The sequence below is a fragment of the Agelaius tricolor genome, unplaced genomic scaffold (genome assembly GCF_023055355.1).
Source record: "Agelaius tricolor isolate 1412-34295 unplaced genomic scaffold, bAgeTri1.0.p SCAF_3, whole genome shotgun sequence".
Taxonomy (NCBI): Eukaryota; Metazoa; Chordata; class Aves; order Passeriformes; family Icteridae; genus Agelaius; species Agelaius tricolor.
In genome coordinates, this window is record NW_027269263.1 from 16,466,790 (window position 1) to 16,480,847 (window position 14,058).

A 14,058-nucleotide genomic window follows, 5' to 3' on the forward strand; every position below is an offset into this window, starting at 1 on the left:
CATTCAGCTACACTGTACTACACAGTACATAACTGGGAGGAATCAAACCTCAGTGACTCTGTTGATCTACAGGCTGACCTGTGATTTTGCCCTAAAGTTAAAGGAGACATAATTGCCCATTTATATGGGATTATTAACAGTATTTGGTCTGCAAACAACAGGAATTGCAGTGCCTCATTTTATAGAGAGGCCTTGTAACAGTTTCTGGATTCTGTAATAGCTGCTGTGAAAATTTCTCTCTCCTCGTCCTCACTCACATGCCAGCACAGACACCCAGTCCCTTTCTTTCCTCTTTTAGGGGAATAGCAGTCCAGGCTTGTTCCTGTTACATGCAGAGTCTTAATGTTCCTTTTATGTGGGGAGTAGTGTGGGGACTCACTCAGGAATAGTGTTAATTCATGTGTTTTGCTCCCAAATCTACTTTCAGATCTCACTGGTGGGGGTCATAAAAAGTAAGCTACATCTTTTCTCAATCCTTTATTTCTTCTGTACCTTATACTGGAAAATTGTCCCTTTTTTATACCTGCGTGAGTACTTTGTTGAATGGTGGATGCCCTAATTTAAACTGGGGTCAGTAATAGTTCTTCCCTTGCTTCTGAATGTACCCAGATGGACATGGAGCACCTGAAAGAAACAATCTGCTAACATGCTTTGTATCTTTTGATGTTGCAGAGCAGAAGAATCCATATCAGATGATGACAAAAGGAGGTAGGTGCTCTGCTCAACCAGGGTTAGCTTTATTTGCAATAGGCTGCAGCGAGTTCTGCCACCGGTTCTGCATCCTTCCTTCCCTCCTCCTAACTCCCAGCAGCACCAACAAAGCAGAGGAGAAACAAAAAGAGAGGAGGAAATCTCACACAGAGTCAGGTATTGATGAGTCCACCCAGCTTGTTATTGAGCTGAGGAGGTGGGAACTTGGTGGTAAAAAGAGCACATTATCTTGCAGCTGTAGGTGGTGTGCTCAATAAGGGCTGGTGGCCTCTGCCTTCACACCATCACTGCCACAGAAGGTGACATTAGCGCTTGTGGGAGATCTCTGTGGGCTGGAAGTTGAAGGAAGTATGAGTCTATCATCAAGCAAATTAGAAATTGGCTCAGACTCCCAGGACCTGGAGGAGGTGTGAGGTGTTAATTCAGCACCTAACAGGGCAGAGCAGTGTAAAGGGAGTCTCTGCAGGTAACTCCAGGCACAGTAGAGGCTTTAAGAACCCATTTTTTTACCCCCCCCTTTATCTGTCCCTGCTTTTCATACAGGCTCTTTGGAGCCAGAAAGTATCCTCTGCAAGTCCATGAAGAGAGGGAGAGGGTTGGGCCATGAAAGTACCTAAGACACTCGTGCTCCTTTATACTAGCAGTTTTCTCTAAGTGTGACCCTAAGCAGGGGCAGGCAGGTTGCATTTCTTAATGAGGTAAAAGTGCTATTTAATTGGTGTGCATTGTTTGAAGCGTGGTGCTTTGGTGGTCCCAGTGTCAAACATCAGTGTCAGATTAGTTCTGTCCTCAGCTGGATATACTCAGAAGAAGCTGGGCAGGTGGGGTTTATTATTGTCACAAGACAGCTGGGATCCTGTGATAAACATCAGGAATTTGAGTGAAAAAGTAGCTCCTTTCACAAGGAGAAGTGTCCCAGCTGGGCTCTGATGTGCCTCTAATTATTTCTCCACCAGGAACTATGGAGGGGTGTACGTGGGCCTGCCATCGGATGCGGCTGCCATGGCTCCCAGTCAGACGAAAGCTGCACCCAAAGGTACTGGCAGGTTGTAGATTTATTTTCTCTTGCTTTCTGGGGATCATTTTATCTAGTAGGATATATGTCCTTTAAAAATCAATTATTATTTCAGACAGACTGGCTAGCCTTGAAGCCTCTTAATGCTGTGGGGCTATTTATACTTGTCAAAGGGATTGTTCCCTTTTATTTAAAATTTGACACGCTTTTGCAGAAGGATCCTAGAGCAGATGCTGACAGTGTAGGTACATGGTCTTCTGAACATCTTCTCCACTCTCTGACTGCTCTGTGAATTAAAAGAAAACAAAACCCTGTTAGGACTAAGAGGCTGTGATAGATGCACTTGCAGAGCCCCGGCGCTATTTTTAGTTTTGAAGGTATTTACTTGCATTGTGGTGAATTCCAGTAATAACAGTTAGTAAGTGCTTGCTTTCAGGTTCATTTCTGTTCTTAAATGAAACCCAGCAGAAACTGTTTCTTTTCCATGTTATATTTTTGAGCAGTGGGAAAAAGCATTAGATTTATAGCTATTTAATTGACAAGTCATAAACATGTAATTATTAAATAATTTAATATTCTTTTGATTTAACACAAAAAAATGCTGCTGTCACATATGTACAGCATAGAGTTTAGTCACTGACTGGTGCTTTCAAAATTTGCTGCAAAACAAGAAAAGGAAAAACAGTAACACTTCTAACCAAAATAAAAGTAGCTGGTTTTGGAACAGTACTAACTAAACAAAGCATGTGTTTTGTTTTGTTTTGTTTTTTTAAAGATTTTAACCATCTTTGTCTTTCATTTTCTAATTAAGATTAGAAGGAAATAAAGACATCAAGATGCAAACAGCCCGAGGTACAGTATGTTTTGATTAACATTATGTGCTTGGCATGCATTTGTTGAACAGAACAAGGCAGCAATGCTCCCTCTGATGCTCTAAGTTGGTCTGGGAACCACCAAATTACATCTCCAGCTGCATAGTAACTTTTAAAGGCTGGACCAGGGACCAGTTCTCAGTGGGTGCAGATATAAACTAGACAGTAGTAAAGTCATCTTCTTGGTGAAAATTGAGAAGCAAGGAAACTTCATTTGGGAGCAAATAAAAATCAAATGTCCTTAGTGGTACTCAGACCTCCCATAAGAGGTGAGGTACATCAGATCAGCATTTGCAGAGACGAAGATTTTTCCAGGAATGAGGATTTTGCAGTTAGAAAACATCTCAGTTTTTGGAAGGACCTTGAAGACCATAGTGTGTCACCCGCTAAGTAATGTATTGGAGCTTTCCCCTTGCTATGGGAGTATCTGTGGGGGCTTCATTTTCCACCAGCTATAATAGAACATTGAAGATTTATAGGCTCTATTCCTGCGTGAAGAGTTTCGACTAAGTTTAAAAAAAAAGCTTTATTAGTTCACATCTGCAGAAAAAATAAAAACAAAGCAAGTTTCCATTCAGTACTTGAACCAAATAAACATTGACAAATTTTGATATGGAATTGTTTTGATGTCTAGCCAGTGGGGAGCTGAAAACTATTAAGCTGCCAACAATTTCCATAAGAAGTAGAGCTCTTTCCTAGAGAAATGGTTTTGACTGTGCTGGATGCAGGCCTTGTAGAGCAGAACACATATAATAAGTGCCTTTATTATATGAGTGATTAAAGCCCCAGAACTTTTGTAGGAGCAGTCCTAAACAGGGAGATTCAGGTGGTATTCACAGCTAATTTCAGTAACCTGGCTGAGATGTCTAAGCTAGAAACACCATCACCCTTGACCAGGTCAAGGCTCAAGCAGCATCTTGAAATTGCAGCTTTCCATCTGTGGTTTATGAACAGAGTCTGAGTTGCTTAGGTCCTTGTCTAGGTGCTTTAGTTGAATGCTTGAGGCTGGATATAATCAATCACTTGACTTTTTTTTTTGCTATTTAAAATAGCTGAAAGTGTGCTTTGCCTTCATTCATGCAAGATCAGAGCTTAGCTGCTGACTCAAGTCTTACACAGAAGAGCAGCTTCAAATCTGCAAAGGTTCCTCTGAGCTCCACGAGTTTATGTGCGTGTGTGTCTGAAGTTCATGGACTACAAATCTCTCAGCTTCTAGTGACAACCTAGTTCTCTGGTTTATGTATAGAACATTCCTGTGTTGCTTTTCCACTATTGTTTTACCACTCTACCTAAATCCTAAATCTGTTCCTTTTTTTTTTTTTTTTTTTTTTTTGGAACAGTCTATTGAGAACAGTTGCCAGTGCTTTGGAGAGAGCTGTCTTTGTGCTGAAGATTTTGATATTTACACAGCCTTCCAGAGAGCAGGAGAGATCAGAGCACCAAAAAATCCAAACTGTTCCAAGTTCCAACAACGGGTAAAGCTTAAAGTACAGCGTTGAATTCGTTTCCAATGATAGTTGCATTATGGAAACTTCCTGCTGTTCTCCAGTGAAAGATGAAATTTGTGAACTCATGGTGGATGTTTCTGCACAAGAGCTAACTTTGATGATCTGCAACTTATTTCTCTGTGGCCATATTGCAGATTCCATCAGCTATCAGCTATGCTTCATATATTTCCTCAAAAAAGTTTGATAGATTTTGTATAGAAAACCATCACTACTGTCCACTCAATAGTTTCTATGGTAGGTTCCTGTAAATTAATTGTTATTTTACTTCAGAGTAATATATTTGACAAGTTTGCATCTTTTTGGGAATATTGCAAATTTTAATATTTTTGCTGTGAAATACTAGGAATAGGATGAAACAAGCTTAAGACCTTAAGGTTCTTTATAATTATTACTATCCCTTTTATACCATGTGACAAATATTAGTGTTTAATTTTCACCTTGTAAAAAGATGTTGCTCAAGGAAATTGATTCAAATAAGAAGGATATACTTCATTGTATTATTTACATGTCTGTTTATATTTTACTTTAGCTATATCTCTTTTATAAAGCATTACATGCAAAAAAATACTAACAAAATAAACTATTATGTGTTGCATTCCATGTAATAATAATAACATGTCCTTGCATAAGGATGAAGTGATAGTATTTTCAGAGCTAGTGGGACTAAACTCCAGTGCTGCATCCTCTTGACCTGTAGAGTATTTTTGATCATTATTAGAGTTTTGTATCCCTGTCCCATCTGAAAGCATCTCCAGTATGGCAAATTGAAACAGAATTAGCATTATTACTACTTTAGCAAATTGTTCAGGTTTTAAAATTCATTAACTTAATAGCAATTGTAAGTTTCACATAGAACATAAAACAGATTGTACATTTACAGATGGCTGAATAAGTATTTAAACTACTAAAACCTTTTGCATTATTCTTTAGTCAAACTCTTTTTAATGGGACTTGATACACCATACACTTTAAATAATCAAATAAACAAAAAAAACCCCCACCCAATCTGCAACATATTAATATATTACTGTACATTCATGATCATTTTTAAAATTAAAAGAAAACAACAAACCATAAAATTTGGGCATGAAGAAATAAGCCACCGTGAACTGTGACATTCCTGCACTTTTCACTGATACCCATTACTACCAGTGAACTACCATTGACTATGATTTCCAGTAACTTGAAGCTTTCACTTTTATATAGTGGTAGTTTGATGTGAGGCTTGCAAAAAGAGATATTTAAAAGTATTCCTTGCTTGTCCTCTTTTAATTATTTGTGACATTATTTATGGCTATTCTCTAGCAATCTGCTACTTGGGTTATCAATGATTTCAGGCTTCCAGCTCCTGTATCTCATTCTTGACTGTCAACCTCAAACTGAGATGAAATAAGCTTGAGAGAAATAAGCTTGAAGATGTGGTGTTAAAATATCTCTCAGTATGAATGAAAGTCTGTAGATTGTAACGGCAGTGTCTTGTTCTTGCAAGCCAGACTGGTGAGGACTCAAGTGGCCCTGGGTGATAAACATGCAGGCTTTTCTCCTACCTGCTTACCATAGCATGAGGGTATAGTTTCCACTTCACATGTTCCACAAATGACCAAAATGGTTTGCACAAGTTTATTTAGTACAGAGCAATGCCTGACCTGATCATGATTTTTCTTCCCAAAGCAGAAAAAGCATCAGTCATCCTAGAATACATCAGCATTCAGCTTGTGCTCAAAAAGCCAACAGCTGGTGCCAGTAATCAACCCAGTTGTTTATCCAGTTCTGTCCTTCAGTTGCTGGGAAGAATTATCAAAAAGTGGACAGGGCTAAACTCGAACATCACTTGTTCTGCTAGTGACATCTGAAGCTCCATGTGTGGACAGAGGGAGGAAAGAGGTGATTGCTGATGAACAGCTCCTCACAACTGGTGGTGGGACCAGTTGCGAGGGGTACTTTCCTTGGTTCACATCATTGCTTGTTTTTCCTGTGCAGAGCTACAGAGAAGCTTGGAGCACTTTGCAGAATTTTATGTTTAATCCTCTTAATGTGTGGGAGGTACAGTAGTTTCTTAATATTTTTGTTCCTCTGCGTCATTTAATCTCAAAAGTTTACTGACCAGCTGACAAATGTGCAGCATCACAGACTGGAACCTCTAAAATAGACATACATTAATCTATGCTGTGCAGGCCTGTGCCATCAAACTGAAGAGCTATGGCCATACTCTTGTCTTCAATTTGCAGATTCTTGTCTTTTGTTTTCCCAAAGATCTATGAATCTAGAAACTGTGTTACAGGATGCTGTATTCTGTCCTGGCCAAATTCCACTTAGGGAACTGATTTTCTGCTCATGAAAAGTCCTCTGTGGTGAGCCGCCTTTGTTTAGAAAAGCACATGTCATTTCATGGAGAAATGAGTGTATCTGCTCTTTCAAAACTTACAATCTATGGATATTTCTGTTAGGAGGACGAACAAAAAATAAACCCTATATGCCAGCTGCCAGCTGTGCATGTGACGGCATCCTTGGAGAATATTTAGGCACTCAAAAGATGATTCAGTGGGAGAACTGAGAACAGAACACAAGGAGCCATTGAATGACAGAGTTATTATTAAGGAATATACTTTGGTTTTGTCAAAACATCTTGAATTACCATTTGGGAAAAATAAACATTTAAATGTTGGGGCTGTAATACCATTTTCCTTGCAGTGATTACTGTTTCTCCAGCCAGAGCTGAGGAGCCAGTGGAAATAATTCAGCAAAAAAAGTTTTTGGGCTCTATAATCTCACAGTCTCTGATCTAAAATTCTTTGGTAGCCCAGAAATATTATGCTTGAATTCGTGAATCTTGAAAAATTCTGGAGTAGGAAAACATAAGATTGAAACAACACAAAATATCTTATATTGCAAATTTTGGTCTCATACAAACTATATCACCTCAAAGCTTCTCTTTTGAATTATGCTAATGAGACAGTGCATTTATTTTTCTTTCTACTTAATGCAGGAGCTTTGTTGTAAGTGCCCAACTTCTCTGTTTCTGGGTGTTCCAGACAGAAATAATGCTTGTCTTTTATGTGCCATACACATCCTGGTGTAGTTCAGATGATGTGACAACTCTAAGCCTCTATGTTGCTCAAGGGTTAAATCTTGTCACTAAGAGAGTTGCAGAAGACCTGGTAAAGGCCAGTGTAAGCTGAGTTAGGACTTCACTCACTAGAAATGAAATATTTTCCTAGCAAAGTCCACACAAGGCTGAAGCTGAAGAAAATCATAGAGGTGAAATTTGTCTCTAATGAACACAAAGTACTAATTTACTTGTTTTCATCCTGCATGTCTGGCAAAGGAGACTGCTATATGGGACTATGGTTGAAATGGCATCACTATTCCCTGTCACCCACACAAGTCTAGCAGTTCTCAATAATCATGCTTCCCAAGCAGTCAGTGAGTCACTGCTGATCTGTTTTCTGCAAAGTAGACCTCTGTTTGGTTCCCATGGTGATCAGAAGTGACAGTTATTACGGGCTACTACTACAGATTAGCAGTTGTGTGTGCCCACTAAAAGAAGCTCTTACCTAGTTATAGTCCCTGGATGTTTTGCAGTGCATCATCATTGCTTCCTACTGGCAGCAATTTAAATGCTTCAGGTGAATTGGCTTTGTAGAGAACAGGCTGAAGGAGGGGGATTTGGGAAGTATTTTTGTTTTGCAATGTATTTAGAACAAGATGAAGAAAATAACAACTCTGTAAACTTTCCATAGAGCAATGGTGGTCCAGTATTGCAGGAAATGTTTTGAGGCTGGGCTTGTTTTAAAGATAATCAAGCACAGAACTTAGGTTTATCATAATAGGAGCTATTTCATTTTATCTGATCTAACAATTTTTGCTGAAACTTAGGGGTTTTCAAACACAGAAGAATTTCCTAGACAGCAGAAATCTGTCACCCTTGTTGTGGGATCTTCTGTGTACTGGTCACTATTAAAATACGTATAGCTGAAGATAGGACTCAGCTCATGAACCAGCTCATTCTGTGAAGTGCAGTGAAACTCTCATTAGCTTAGCTGTACTGAGAAAAGTACCATAGTTTGAAGCCTGGGTAAAAGTGGGCTTTGTGTGCCAGAAAGGAGAAAACACATAGGAGAACAGGAGAATGGGGATTATTGTGCAGTGAAGAGAGATGTAGAAAGAGGTTAGGAACAGAAAATTATGTAAAAAAGGAAATACCTTAATTAAGTATCCACTGCGTTTCTCTGTGATTCTAATCTCTAGAGCAAGAAGTAGACAGCTGCCAATTGTTTTAAGACTGAAGAGAAATGTGAGTTGGCTTATCAGGTCATTCCAACCCTCAGATGTCTGAGACTGCAAACCTTTAAGGAAATAACTTGTCTCATTTTTATTTGCTTAAAGTCCAGTGTAATGAGCCCATGCACCTTAATGGTCCTTCTGGGTGTTACCAGGATATATAAATATCCTGCTGTCTCTTTCAAAATTTCTTTTGCTGTTTCCTTTAGTTTATGTCTATAGGCAGTCTGTGAAAAAGACGTAAAAACAAAGATGTAAAAACAATTAACAGGGTTAATATAAGAATAGATTACATTGCAAGAATAGATAACATGCAAAAAGGAAGCCAATGTTTAATCTGAAAACCAGTGTAGAGATAAAACTTAAACTTTGGTTTAGTTATGCCATGTATTTTAGATTTCTGATATAATTAATGAATCACTGTGCAAGTGATTCATTTGGGTCACAGCACCTTATTAGTACTCTAGAATTATCTGTCCACTCACAGAATTTTGTTTCTGATCTTTGATTCCTATGTTACACGAGATGGCAGTAATGTGAAATACTAAATTCCACACTTCACCTTTGTTGTCCACTTCTTGTGTTGTCTGAATCTCAGTGTTGTCTGCAGGATGGCTTCATCTCCATAAAAACTGAGGTTGTGATTCAGAATGACAGTTAATTAGAAGCAAGTCACATTTGATAACAGTTTTGTGGGGGATACCAGACTGCTAGAAAATGCAAGACTTCATTGCATTCAAACTTTGGAGAGTCCATACCGCATCACTATCAAACTTGACTTGTCAGTATGCAAATATAAAACCACACACATAAATAAACAAAATCAGGGAGGTAACACACACTTTCAAGCTTATATCCAATATCAGGTTTATGGTTATGTATTACTGGAGTCTGACTGTAACCTGGAGCTGTGAATATTTACCTTACCTACAGCTAGGTTTGCATTCCCCAAAGGATATTGCTGTGAGGAAGCCTTGGAAGGACTCCCACTACCTGGGTTGTTTGTAGGAGCCTCACATGCTTATGGGAAATCAACCAATAGACTTTCTCTAAAATTAAAAGATTTAATCAGATCATAATGTATAAATAATATCAACTTGATCAAACTCCAAGTATCTGGTTATTAAAACAATGTACTTCATATTTGAAGTCTCACATGAAATCAGCTGCCTGCTTCTTTTTCCTCTTCCAAAAAGTGAGTTCCCTAAATAAATAAATAAATAAATAAATTCTTTTGGCTTTACAAGGAACTGCTTCAGATCATCAGATAGAAACAAACCATTTCTGGGAGGGAATTAATTTCTAATAAGGAAACTGTGCCAGCCAGGAGAGACGGAGGGCTTATAAATTCCAAATTATTTTAATAGGATGAATACTAGTTGGAGAATTTACATAGCACTGTTAAACAGCCTTTTTTTAAGACATCATTGCTTATATAAGCATTGCTTCTTGAGAAACCCAAGACTTCCATTGAAAAGAACGCTGAAAATCACTACTTGAAAAATAAATTTTGATTTATGATAATATTTTCTCAAGAGCAGCATTATATTTTTTCTCCTTGAATTTCAAAAGGAAGCCAAATTCTCATTGGAGCCAGTGAGTAAACAGCCTACTTCTCCTTGCCTGCAAACAATCACAGATAATTCTCATTCAGAGGTACAAGAAAAAACATAACTGGTAGTAGTAATGTATGTGTTCATACACTTGAAATGAATCCAAATCTTTAACAAATTGGTGTAGATTAGATTAGATTTCATGCTCTTCCTTTCAAGTATTATCATTAAAACATGATACTTCTTTTTTTTTTTTCTTGTTGGTTGAAATAATCCCCAGCAAAAATATTTCTTCCATGTTTGTTGCAAGAATGTGTAATTCTTAATAATTTGCAGCACTTCTTGCACTACTTCTTATTTTTATCTAGAGTTCAACTTCTGTCATAAAAACCCTCTGCCACAGGCTACATTTTCCCAAAGGGCTATGCTCATACCTGTGTTCAGCTGAGCATTCCAAGTAGGTGCTGCTGGAGATTTTATCCTGAATGCTTCACTACTCAGCTGTGTTTCTCAGCTTCAGTTGAAACAGGAACAATGTTGCCTGATTGTTCTGCAGGAGAATTTACTGCATGTATGACTGTGTCATCTTGAGATTTGCACTGGTACAGTTTGAGGAGTCTTCATTATCCATGAGGATATTGAAACCACATCTTGGCTCCTGCATGACACCTACTTGACATGGTTTAGCCCCAACCAGCAATTAAAGCCCACACAGCCACTCTCTCACTCCTCCCAGGTGGGATGGGAGAGAAAACTGGAAAAGTGAGATAACTCATGGGTTGAGATAAAGCAAAAGCTTCACACACAACAAACAAGCAAATAAGGAATTCATTTACCACTTCCCATGGGCGGGCAGGTGTTCAGCAATCTTGAGGAAAGCAGGGCTCTGGCATGCCTAACACTGACTTGGGAAGACAAACACCATCACTCTGAAAGTCTCCCCTTCATTCTTCTTCCCCCAGCTTTATATGTAGGTATGGAATGTCCCTTGGATCACCGGGGGTCAGCTGTCCTGGCTGTGTCCCCACCCAGCTTCTTGTGTGCCCTCAGTCGACTTGCTGGTGGGATGGTGAGAGGCAGAGATGGCCTTGATTCTGCTCAGCAATAATGAAAACATCCCTGAATTACTAACACTGTTTCCAGCAAAAATCCACAAAACCACAGCCACATCTGAGCTACTCTGATGAAAATAAATTCTTAACCCAGCCAACAGCAGCAAGCTCCTTTAAATTTTGTATTACAAAGTTGGAAGGCACAAAATGGTGGAAAAGTGTCTCCATTACATTTCAGTTTGTGCAGTGATGTGCAGAACCAAGAGCAAGCATTACTGGTAAATTAGTTGGATAGATGACTTGGCCACACGTCAGTCTCTTTGGAGTGCCTTGAAATGATGACAAAAGGAGCAACATAAGGAATCAGTATCACAAATACCTGTATTAAACATTGCAAATGCTAGCAGTATCTTGTGTCCTGTCCTGTGAAAATTTCACTTCCATGCCCCTGTAGATAGTAAAGGAAATTACTCCTGGTAGAGTTTTTACCCTAAAAATTAATTCCTCAGAGTGACTGATCAGTGTTCTTGCCTAGGTCATGGGGTCCGGCTGATGTACACAAGGTGTAGCTCTTCATAATCTGGAACCCCTGCTCTGCAGCCTGCCAGTTTTGTCACGTGCTTCTGTAGTGCACCTCCATGCTGTCTGCCCATGTGAATAGTCATATTGGCCTGGAGAAAGAGCTGGTTGACTGCTGAGGCAGAAGGACACATCCATGACATACTCCCTTTGTTGATCCCACTGTCTCTTTGTTGCTCTCAGTGAGGTATGGCAGCTTCATACCAGCCAAGGGAGCAACCACATGCTGGTGATTGTCCCCATGCCGGGTGCTGTCCCCACCCAGGCCAGCAGGCCAGCACAAACACTACTGTGCTGGAGAGGCTGGGCTGGTCTTTGGCTGGCCAAAGTCTTAAGTAATTCTGGTGTTTGTTTTTCTGAACCTCTTGCTCTCTTAGCAGCAGAACCCAAGAAACTGCACTGAGTTTCCTTTTGTGTACCTCCTGGACAAGCCTCATGTTCAGAGCTGTGCTGGTGACAATCAAATTAATCATCATCTGTCATCAGTTGCACATTGCCAGGCTCTCCCAGCAGTCTCAGAGTCTCATCCTAGGCCATAGGCTGAAAAAAAAAATCCTTGACCAAAGTAGGTCAGCAAACCATGCCTGGCCTCGAGCAACAGCTTCAATCAGGGACAGCATATTTCTCACTATTGCTCTTAAGAATTTTCTTCAAAAGTGATACTTTTCTTTCAAATGGGGAAGAGCTTTACATAGATGGCAATGACAGCTCCCTGAAGCTTGGGTCCTCTGCCAGTACTTTACAGAAAAGGTGTTCTGATGAGAGAGAATCCCAAAGCAGGGGATTTACTATTAAACAACAACAACAACAACAACAACAACAACAACAACAACAACAAAACCAAAAAACCACCGAAAAATGTGTAAGGAATTGTTTGTAATGAACCTTGATACACATCTGGCATTCTCATTTCTGTAACATTGAATTGCTTGTTCCTTAAAAGCAGACAATATCTGAAGTTTTGTTTCCATAATATCTATACATGTAATTTTAGCAGCTAAAAATTTACATTTTTTTCAAAACACTTATTTCAAATTTTGGAAAAAGTTGCTTTATGTCTACTATCCTGATTCCCAAATTTACCAAATTAATTAACCAATCATTTCAAAGCTTGTGGTCATTTATTTTTCACTTTATGGTTTCATTTTAATAGATAGACTCAAGTGCTGGTTTTAAAATGAGGGGTTATGAAATTTTACAAAATATTTAGCAATGAGAATGCTAACAGTACTACTTTTCACTTTGGCACTGCCGGTGAAGAAGTTATTGTTTGTGGACATAACTTAAAAATCAAATTGTCTCTAAAGAAGCTTTTGGGTTAAGTTTCAAAGATTAGAGTATATAAAAATGATGCATCTGGGCTACTTCAGATTGTCCTCTAAGCCATAAAAATATGTCTCTGAGGTTTTTTCTATAAAAAATATGTCTCTGAGGTTTTTTCTATAGAGAAATTTTGCTGTTGTCCAGTGATTCGTTAGAGCTCTGGTCTAGCCTCTCCACAGATGTTACTATTATTCTGCAATGAAAAAAGACAACCAGCCATTTCTGGGCACTCTGTAAAGTCTTGAAAGCAATATAGCTTAAAATAAATGTTTGTATCCTGCTGTGTTCTTTTGACCCTCAATGCACTTTGGGCACAACTAAACTATAAATATGATATAAATAAGATCAAAAGATTCACTCTCTCATGCTCAGAAAATTTGAAGAATACCAAAATTAAGCTTCCTGAAATATTTCTATTAGGACACATTTTTTGACAATGTGATCAATATTATTTTTATGCTACAATAGATTAACCTAATTAGAAATCTATGGGAAAATATATTTTTTGTTGAAATTTTGCAAATGCTTGTTTATTCATTTTATAATTGTTTTATCCTTGCTTTGGGCCAATTTGTTGCCTGGGATTATGCTTTCTTTGCCTGTGTGCAAGTTTGATAATAAAAATGCAATTGTTTATGTCCTTTCTTATTTTTGGACTACTGAAAGCTGGTTCTTTATTAACCAAAGATGGATAATTGATGAGGGCAACATCTCCCAATAATTGTCAGTTGCTGTCTAAAATGCAGAATGAAAATGTCAATTCTTCAAATTGCTGTAACTCAAATTATTTTGTTTTGCCATTACTATAACTTACAGGGAACTCAAAAGCTTCCATCATGCTGCTGAATGGGTTAAAATAAACTTGAAGAGAAAAAGAAGGATGGTACCCTTTCTGCTTCATGAAAACTAGTGTAGGTACAGCAAGGTAAGAAAGAATTGAAAAGAGAGTCCAGCACCTGCCTTTGTGTTGACAGTAACTCTTTGGGAGTATGCTGTGGAAGTGTAAAGTTTTCCTAACCACCCAGATGACAAGCCTGTAAAAACAGTTAATCACTCATTTATTCTCTCCATGTCTTTAATTTTATTTTTCCTGTTGTTGCTATTATTACTTAAAAGTAGCTACCTGTGGAAGAAAGCCCAGAGTGCACAACTCTATTTTCCAGC

At 38.6% G+C, this 14,058-nt stretch overlaps 1 long non-coding RNA gene across 2 annotated transcripts; it reads left to right on the forward strand.

Moving 5' to 3' along the window:
• Nucleotides 1-458: 458 nt before the first annotated feature.
• Nucleotides 459-13,772, forward strand: LOC139587938 (uncharacterized). Of its 2 annotated transcripts, XR_011678538.1 has the most exons (4): nt 459-708; nt 1,668-1,747; nt 2,538-2,578; nt 3,939-13,772. It is a non-coding gene; the product is annotated as an uncharacterized lncRNA (long non-coding RNA). The 2 variants fall into 2 exon arrangements; XR_011678539.1 differs by lacking the exon at nt 3,939-13,772 and having other exon boundaries at nt 2,543-2,570.
• The last annotated feature ends 286 nt before the right edge of the window (nt 13,773-14,058 follow it).